General features: G+C 35.7%; 1 protein-coding gene across 5 annotated transcripts in view; it reads right to left on the reverse strand.

Moving 5' to 3' along the window:
- LOC5575608 overlaps nucleotides 1–10,259 on the reverse strand; it is a 362,169-nt gene extending 351,910 nt beyond the window's left edge. For 2 of the 5 annotated variants that reach the window (XM_021843587.1, XM_021843586.1), the window contains exon 1: nucleotides 9,507–10,259. The gene's annotated coding sequence lies outside the window, so the exon portion shown is untranslated. The remainder of the gene's footprint in view (nucleotides 1–9,506) is intronic. The other 3 variants (XM_021843590.1, XM_021843589.1, XM_021843588.1) reach the window with 3 other exon arrangements.
- Between the last annotated feature and the right edge of the window lie 218 nt (nucleotides 10,260–10,477).

Below are 10,477 nucleotides of genomic sequence, written 5' to 3' on the forward strand. Positions count from 1 at the left end.
TTATTCAGCTGAATGATCCCACAAACCAACGAAAGTGTTTAGTGTAGCGGCGATCGGAGGGCGCCGTTTTTCCAACATGTACAAGTGTATTAGTGTTTTTTTGCTACAGTGGAACAATTGTCTATCAGGTTGGTCTATAAGGTGAAAGTTCATTGAGCACGTAAACATAATGTTGCCACCCACTCAAGCACCCTCTCGAGCCTCCCAACAAGGCGGAGCACAAAGTTATGTGCGTGGGTCAAAAATGAATAATCATGTTCCATGTATACCTCCACCCACAGAATTATGTAGGCAGTATTACTAGCACACGTTTCATCCAAAGGTATTATTGACGATATGAATTCTTCAGCAATTTCATAAAAGCTCAAAATCACAATTTATTTCATTTGGTGGTGAAAAAATGTTTTTTGACCAAAATTATAAGCATTGTTCACACCATGCGTGTGTTGTTTACTTTTTTGGCAGTTTTCTCCTCTCTTCTCTCGCTTCTCACGGACGGAGAAAGTTGCCATCAGTATGCATTTGAATTCTACAGTCAATTGTACTGTATAATATCTAATATTAATTTTTGCTGTTAAATTGCGTAGTACATTGTTTTTCTAACGCCTAAAAATGTATTGCAACACATGTGACATTGTACACCTTTTGAGTATTATGAAAATGTAAACTACGTGGTTGTAGCAAGTGTATGAATAACCAAACAATTTTAATTCCAAACATAAAAACTGACATCACTTCCAATCAGTGAAAGCGGCGCATCCGATTCATAAACAATGTTGGCTCAGTGAATCCGCGTTCTGGTGCTGTTCTCGAGCACAAATTGACGAATATAAGTGATTTATTGCTACCAGGAGCATCGTGCGTGAAAAATCAAAGTGTTTCAATTATCGCATTAGATTTTCGAATTGCTACGGTGAGTAGAAATACGATTAAAAGTGAGTTTTAGAACGGGCACCGAAAAGCCAGCAAACAAAAGCAAAAGAAGTGATTCGGTAGTGCGTGATATTTTACAAGACATATCACAGCAATAACTACGTGTTTGCATTCAAAAACTGGTAGTTTGTGAAAAACATATTATGGAATGCTTTCAGTTGAGAAACCACCCCTCTACAATAAGGTTAGTAACTTTAAATAATCATTTTTTGTGATCGCTCTCGAAAACACTGTGAGAAGCGTGGGAGGAGGGAGCGGAAAGTGAAGGGGGAGTAAGGTGCAATATTAGAGGCCATTTTGGTACTCAAGGGGATATGTCCTTAAGTGGGTTCCATAGAACACCACTTGCAGTGACAATATCAGGGTGATCTTCTATTATCATCGTTTACGAAACAAAATCTGTTAGAAGCTCTTAATTCTAGTAGTTCGACATCTAGAAAAATAGTAAAGGAAGTGGGTAGCAGCGTCCAAAACAAGACTTCACTGCATATTATAACTATTCTTTTCATAATAAATTCACCCTTCTTTTCGATATAGGCTATTTAGTTGAACAAAAGATTTATGTTTATCATTACCCTGTAGTTGCTCTTATTTAAAAATATATTGCAAATAAACACGATGTTTTACCGAAAAATCACATAAACTGATTAATAATCGGAACAAATGCCAAAAATGCGTTGAAAAACCAAGATACAAAATGATCGTAAAGAACCAATCTCGCAAAGAACCAAAATTGCATTGGATTTGTGAAAACTAGTGAAAAATATGTTAAAAAGTATCAAAGTTGTGGCTATACTTAAGTCAAAATAAATAATTTCTTATATTGCGACTAATGGTCTCAGATGGACGAACCTTGTCTAATGTGAATAACATTGTCCAACAACGACGTCCAGGAGACGAAACCGGCAGAAAATCATTCGATCCTGTTGATTTGTTTTCGAATCGTGACATAAAGTAATGGATTAGTTTTTTTTATAGATATGTCCAAAGTCACACAAAATGACAGTACCATGCAATGTCATGAGCATAGAGGGAGCATATTATCAATGCTAGAACATTGTGTGGCATTAAATGTATACTAAATGTAATTAAATCTATGATTTTTGGTATACCGCAATAATAGGACAGCACTACCGCAATAACAGGACAGCACTACCGCAATAATAGGACGAAATATCGCAATAATAGGACAGAGGAAGAGCTTCAGATTTATGTTAAAAAAATGTATGTTTGATTCGAAAATATACTTTTTTACTTCACTGTACTCCAGTTAAAGGATAGTTTTAACACTTCACGTTGCAAAATACTATCATATTTAAGTTTTGGACACTGAAATACGATTTAAATTTTAACACCGTGCTTAAGTCCTCCATAATAGGACGGATACCCTAGCTGAAAATTTCACTGAACACTATTTTATGGTAAGGATAGTAAGGAAGATATGGAGATTGGATTTCCAAACTATTTCAAATTTTAAACCGCCCTAATACGCTATTTTAAGCAAACTGCTTTCTAACTTTATCCTAAGCTTATATCAGTTTTACCTCTTATCTTAAGAGTAATTTTAAATGATAAGAAATTTCAAAAGTATCAGTTTCGGAAATTCTCAAAATAACGTGTTTTTTCAGCACCATGGGGCAAGGATAGTAAGGAAGATATGCAGATTGGATTTTCCACGGGTCATATAATATCCAATCTCCATATCTTCCTTACTATCCTTACCATAAAATAGTGTTCAGTGAAATTTTCAGCTAGGGTATCCGTCCTATTATGGAGGACTTAAGCACGGTGTTAAAATTTAAATCGTATTTCAGTGTCCAAAACTTAAATATGATAGTATTTTGCAACGTTAAATAAAATATTTTCTTTTATATTAAAGGATAACACAACAAAAAGTTGTAAAATAGTGAGCAATTTGCCCCCGGATTACGGTACTGGAATTTTTTACTCTTATATAACTAGCTGTGTTCCTTGGGTGGGGACTAGCATTACGTCCCCATCCAGCCTGTGTTCGATGAGAAGAAGTCATATTATAACGTTTTCAAAAATATTTATGCATACTTCCAGCGATGGTGCTTAGTAAAAACCTAACAATATCTTTCAGATTTTCTCGATGATATCTTTAAAGATTTAAAATAAAATTCTTGAGAAAAAAATTCAATCATATGAAAATTTTTTGTGAAGATTTTGATGAAAATATTAAAAAATACCGTTGATGAATTTTTGCCCGGATTTTTGTTGGAATCTTCCCAAGTGCCTAGCCTACAGATTTCTTTTTGGATCCTTTGTGGAAGTTCATCATGAGTTTCTTGAAAAGATACTTGGTAGACGTCTTTCCCAGTTTTTCATGGAGTTCTTCAGAAGATCTTAGCAGGATGCTTGCATTATCTGTGGTGGTTTATGGACAAGAAGTGCCTACAAGATGGTGTACCTGCCAAGCATCCATCGATTGATTCTGAGATTTGTGACAGGTTTTCCGGAACTTATCGCAGTTTCTAAAGGTCGGGAACCTCTGCAACAGCGTGTAAGGAAATGCCAAAAATCGTTATTTTATCTCCATTTCATACAAAATGGACCATTCGATTACAGCTATGTAATAATCGACTAGATCAATACCACATTACGGCAAAACTAAATATTTTGCTACATTTCGATTTCTCAAAATCGAAATGCTGCTTCCATTTTGGTTAAGAACTTTTGTTCAGGGTAACACTGATGCAAAAACCTAATAATTTTTTAAGGAATAGTTATGATTTGGCGCCACAACGATTATTCTTGAAATTTTTAAGTTATATTTAAGTTATTTATATGATTTTGGTGAAGAATTCCATTACTAAATTGCATAAGTCAATCAATGAAAATCGGTAATAAACGCAATGATAATTCCTTAATTAAAATTATCAATCATTTATAATGTTTGCCATTCATTTCAGGCGTGCTCAAAATTTTACATGTTTTGATAACATGTGATCTGCTCTCGATTATCTTGTACCCAACATCGAAAGTGGAGCAGTTCTTCTAGCGATTGCTATGAAAATTATTTCAAGTAATGGTTCTTAAATATATCAAAGCTCCAACTTATGGAACTCATGATCCTATTTTCGAAATAGTTAAGCGATCAATGAAACCATAATTTGGCTGGTTCATTAGTCATAATTTATGGGAAACCTAAGTATTTCTGCCTCAGTGTAGCAGATGAGATGCATATACCAATCCAATTGCCTGCGTAGTAGTGCAATGTTGACAAAATTTTCTTTGTTTGCTGTGAGAACTGTCACAATATTGTTTTTGTTTGATGTGAGAATGCAAACATAAACAGAATTGCTGCAGAGCATTCACTTTCTTGTTGGACTGACGTTGACCGAAAGCTCAAATGACGTCAAACAAACATCGATACGTTTTTATTTAGAGGAAATCGACTTGTATAAGATTGATCGTGTGTTGGTTTTCATGGAAGTTTGCTTGTAGACCTCTATAGGCGAATCAGGCGCAATTCTAAAAGAATTGCTCAAGCATAGTGCATAGGCTGGTTTTAGCGGGTCGTCATTGGTGCGTCATCCCTGAGTTACCTTCTCGGGGGATCTGTCTGCAGATTTCCCCCTTGTAAAAAAAGGCGGATCAGGCGCATTAGTATTTTATTTGCAAAAAGGGCTCAACACACCAGAAAATATGTTGATACAAAATATTTGTAAAAAAAAATGCTTTGTTATTATAAAGAGCGGACAGTCCCCTTCTCAACGATCATAATTACAAGCGATTCTTCGTCCTGATTCACTATTATCATCATTCTGTTACTGGTATTCACATTTCCATAAGTTTTAATCCAACGCATGTGCCCCAAAAAGTACAGACTTCAACCAAACAGAAATCCGTGCGTAAAATTAAATATATTTTTCATTCAAATATCACATCAACCTACACATTTAAACAGTTGCACGATGCACTGTATATTAGAAAAATCTATTTATAAATTACTTTACACTATACTATTAAAAAACAGACAGTATTATAAAAATCCACAAATATTTGGCTGTTTATACAAAAATCTATAAAAAATAAATTAAAAAATTTAACAATTTTCATAATACTTTGTATATTGTATTCAGACTTATAAGGAAACATGTTGTTAAACTCAAATTTAAAAATTTTTGGTTACCTACTTGCCCCAAATTGTGCTATGTCGAAGTTCATCTAGAACTTGTTTTGAATTTAGTCCGCTTTGTAGCCAAGTAACCAGTAAGTAACCAGACGCTGACTTAGATTCTGGTCATATCACTTTTACATTCGATGAAGTGATTATCAATTCCATAAGTTTCACTTTCAATTAATTAAGAGCTGAGTGGGATAGTCATTATTATCTTGACGTTAACATATCTTTGCAAACGAAATTCGAGATTGAAAGAATAACTCGCAATAACTTATGCATACCATATTTTGGTATCATACCTTAATTAGGTATTGTTCAGTTGTCAATACCTCATTTTGGTATTAAAATGGTATTTGAAAAATATGTTTAAACAATTAAAAATACTTCATTTTGGTATTCGATAGCTTTTGAGGACTGCTGGAGGTATTGAAAAATTTCACTTTTATATGAAAATCCATCAAGTATTATTTAGGTATTTCAATACCTGATCTAGTTATCAGCTTGGTATTTCTAAAATATGTATAAGGTATTTTTTGAGGTATTTTACCTCTTATGCCTTTGTTGTGTACCTAATTTGGAAATTATCTGGTATGGAATACCTCAATTTGGTATTCAGTAGTCATTTTCTTCTGCTCGGGTAACTATGCCCTCGAAATTTTAACAAATTCTATTGTGAATCTGTTATAATAGACGACGATCTTAACCTATAGAGGCATCTTAGAAACGAGAGGAGAAGGGAATTTTAACCTACTAGCCCTTCTGCTATGGAAGTTGTATTGCAACAAGATATAATCAAACATCTGCCAACATTTTCCTCGCAAATCTATCTGCCAAAAATACCTTTCTATACTGCGTTAGTACCTGCAACGAAAATTCCTCAATAATTCACAAGATATGATCATATCGTTGTGAAAACAAAATATGAATAGTTCCGTAAATCATCAAATCACTGTAACTATCATTAACTTTAACCCCTCTACCGGCAGCTTAATGTTTTCACCACAGAAAAATAATAAAACAGCGATACCTTTTTTTTTGTTTTTCGAGCACCATTTTTCACAAGCCCTCAAAAATTCTTCTACTTTGAGAATCTGTGTCGATGTTGATCATTGCTCATCTGGATCCAGAGATATTCCAAAATTTCTTGAGGGACCAACGTTTTTTGATAAATTGACTGAAAACAACATGGCAGCCAAAGAATTTTTGTATTGGGAATGTCGGTCCCCCAAGGAACATCGAAATATCTTCAAAACCATATGACCAATATTGAAGCAGATTCTTAAAATAGAAGAGTTTTTTGAGAGCTTGTGAAAAATGGTGCAAAATATCGAAATACAAAAAAGTTATCACTGTTCAAATATTTTTTGTGGTAAAAAAGTGAAGCTGCCGGTAGAGGGGCTAATAAGAAACTCAACATTTATAACTAAACTTTTGAAATACATATCTCTATCAATACTGAGTGCTGCAACTGTGGTTAGTATTGTTTATTCTCGACACATTGGCCGCGACATTGAATCTGATGGGACTTTCTTCGTTGAAATAAAATACATAAGATGCACATAATGCAATTTTTTATGAACTGCAATGAACGGGACATGTTTAATGAAACAAAACCAGAAAAGAACAAGAATCATAGTTGAAATCATAGACACTATAGCAAATTTAATTTAAAAATGTTTAGTTTGGATTGTTTTCAGCACTCCGCTACTTTAAGTGACTCAATGCCTCAAAAATATAAATGCCATCAAGTTGAGAAACGAACCGTGTCACAGACGAGATAAAATGTCATGAACAAAACAAAATAGAAGAAAGGGCTTAACAAAGTTCAATGTTTCTAACGTTCTAACGGGCTGTCGTAGCCTGTACACTAAACAGTCTTCAACCAGTCTTGCACATAATAAACCGACGGTGCCATTAGACAATGAAAAACACTCGAAACACTCCGTGGATCAATAGAGGATTTTTTGTTTGAAGAAAAGCCTCTCATGAGTGATGTTGAAATGCTGTTTTCAACCAAAATGGTACATAAAGTCATTATTTTCCTGTTCGCAGTGACATCTGCTGCATAATGTTAGAGCCTGTAGTGAAACTTTCAGGAAAACTATTCCACAGGAGCTACCGGGATTCCTTTTCAGATTCCTCAAGGAAAAGCTTCAGGAATTCTTCTAAAAAATTCTTTCGGAATAAGTACTTTCAGGGACTCCCCCAGTGATCACTTTAGAAATTCCCCTAGAGACTGCTCTATCTTTTCTCCCAGGAATTTGTCCAGATCTCTCTAGCTATTATTTTATGAGTTCTTCAAAAAAAAATGCTAACAAGGGAAGGTCACGATGGTGTTACACGGGGTTTTCAACCGGACCATTTTTGTTAGATTCTACATGCCGAAATAAGAAAAACCCCAAAGCCTTTCGGGTGATGGACCAGTGGTGTAGCCAGGAGGGGCTCTAAAAGGGGCAATTTTGTACGTATATTATATTATTAAGTTAATTGGAAATTTGACAAAAATATTTTTTTAGTATCTATTGTGATGGCAGAGAACAGAATTCACATTAATGTATGTTTGAAATGTATTTTCCATGCCATAGGCGCAATCGGGATGGGTTTAGTATTTGTATACTATTCTAATAAAACCAAATTTGTTTTGGTGTCCATAGTCCATGTTAGTTACGCCAATGGCATGGAAAATACATTTTAAACATACATTAATGTCAATTCTGTTCTCTGTCATCACAATAGATACTAAAAAAATATTTTTGTCAAATTGCCAATTAGCTTAATAATATAATATACGTACAAAATTGCCCCTTTCAGAGCCCCTCCTGGCTACACCACTGGTCCATCACCCGAAAGGCTTTGGGGTTTTTCATATTTTGACATGTAGAATCTAACAAAAATAGTCCGGTTGAAAACCCCGTGTAACACCATCGTGACCTTCCCTTGTAAGGTTAATTCCAGACGTTTAAAAAAAATCGCTTGGGGATTCATTATCCAGAAACCTTGAAAAAAACCTCCAATAGCTTCTACGCAGATTTTTTTAGTTTTTCTTCCACTCGTTTTTATAAGAATTCCTTCAAGAATTAAGTAGGTGAAAAACCGAATTAAGAACTATACCATTTAATTTCACTAAACTGCTGTGAATCGCAAGTCAGTCCCATCTGCATTTTCGTCAAAATTGAGTTGAGTTCAATTTTCAACTTATCTTCTAATGCTCTTTCAGCTGCCCTAATGAGATAATCAGATCTGTTCGGAAAAAGTAGGAAAAAAATAGCAATTGTCCCATAATGAAAAGTAACCACATAGCAGTCCCACTACAGAATTCCGCACCGTGTAACACAAAAAAGAACCGTGTTTTGATCATCTTTATTTTTTTATCAGAAAGGTATCGTAGTGAAAAGCAAATAGTGAAAATTTCATAAAGATTTGAACATGTACCAATCCTCTGAAATTTATGAATATTCGTATGGAAAATGAGTTTTGAAACTTCACACCCTATTTTCTCAATGCCTACTTTTTACTGATGGGACTGACTTGCGATTCACGGCAGTAAACAGCTCGAGGATTTATTATCATTCAAAAATTAACTAAAATTTGTTTCCAAGGTTTTGCTTCAAAAATTCCATAAATGAAATTATTTCAAAAATTTCTCTTAAAATTTCCAAGCATTTCATCCATGAATTCGCGGACTTCCATTTCCAGTCCAGAATTTCAAATATCTCAAATGCGACAAATTGTTCGTGAACCTCAAGATTTTTTAAGGGTTTCATTAGAAATGAATACTGGAAATATGGCCTTCCCAAGTAACATTGATAGGTGAGGGATAGCATATTAAGCTGATTTATAATTGAATCAGCTGAAAAATTTCTTGTTCAACTCTTATTAAGCAACGATGTTGTTTGTTTGTTGGGTAGTATTTTCTATAGATTGGATTGGATAGCTTCAGAAACAATCTTACTTCAAACTTCCAATAAATCAAATCTTTGTTATTACATCCAATAATTTCTATGTGTTTTCTAGTAAATTTCACGTGCCACAATAAATTATCCCAATTTTTCGTAGGGAATTCTTATTACAACATCTATTAACATTTATGTAAAATTCACTACATAATTAATGAATAATATTTTGAGTATGGACAACAGGTAGAATTTGAACAGGTAGAAGCAAACGTGGCAATGAACCTCTAATTGACAAAGGTATAAACAACTATACTTAAAACCTCACTTTTTTAAATGAATCCGCAACCAGTCCTGAGAAGTCATCACGTCCCCTGGGGGTCCACGGACCACCGGTTGGAAAACTCTGCTGTAATCTACTTGTCGAACGTTTCACATCTAATGACCGCCGACGAGACTGACTGTGACTTTCTGCCTTTCGCATTCACACGAGACGACAAAATGTATATGGAATAATCTAACGGTAGGCTCACTGCTCTTTTCACTTCACATCCTGTAAATGCTCCAAACAAGCAAGTAGATATGTACGCCATGTGCTGGGCGAGAGCTGGCTGCATAGTAGCACTGACTGTATCCATTCACTCGCAACTTCTTCCCACCACACGAATCCGAACTCTGATTTTTCATGGGATCCATTTTCCGCTGTGACCCGTCCCGTAGGCTGACGGTTTGCTGAATTTAATTATTCACCCATTTCTTTCGCCCTGGATAAGTTGCGGAGTTTGTTCACTTCACGGTAACCTTTTCCGACGGGATTCCAATCCGGTAGCTGCGGCCCGTAATTAAAAATTTTAAGTCACGAATCGCGGAATTCCTACGGGTAGTTTTCGATTAGTTCGAAAGTTTAACATATCTATTGTGGCGACCTCGTAAATCGCACTTGACGTCGCCAGCCGATTTTTGTAATTTCTAATGTAATCACGTCATGAATAGCAAATTTTTCACTTGGCGCTAGTCTGCCGTACGGACTAGACTTCGCCCTTCGCACACACAATCCCAAGCAATGGCATAGTTAACTACTTGGTTGGTCTATCCGCATAGAATTGTCACACTGGCCCTTCAACAGACATCGCCCAGAGGCCGTCTATATCTATGGAGATATAGATGGCGCAAAGTAGCACAAAGTGTAGAGACCTTACAACGGCCCCAACGGCAGAACCGGGAAAACGAACGTATTCACTGCGCTGCACCTCGATCTGTACTGCATTACATGAGCTACAACAGAGTAGTTGAGCCACAGTCAGTTTACTGCACACATTTATAGCAACGGCAGGATTCACGTCTCGCCAAACTCCCGACTTCAGCCCAACCACCACTTCCGAAGTTTGAACCACCCCACCCAGTAAGGAACCTCGTGGCTGTTATAGTTGTCGTTCGTATCCCCATCGTCATCATCATCATCAGCGTCGTCATCGTCAGTGGGCATGACAGTGTCAGCGGGGCT

The sequence above is a fragment of the Aedes aegypti genome, chromosome 2 (assembly GCF_002204515.2).
Source record: "Aedes aegypti strain LVP_AGWG chromosome 2, AaegL5.0 Primary Assembly, whole genome shotgun sequence".
Lineage (NCBI taxonomy): Eukaryota > Metazoa > Arthropoda > Insecta > Diptera > Culicidae > Aedes > Aedes aegypti.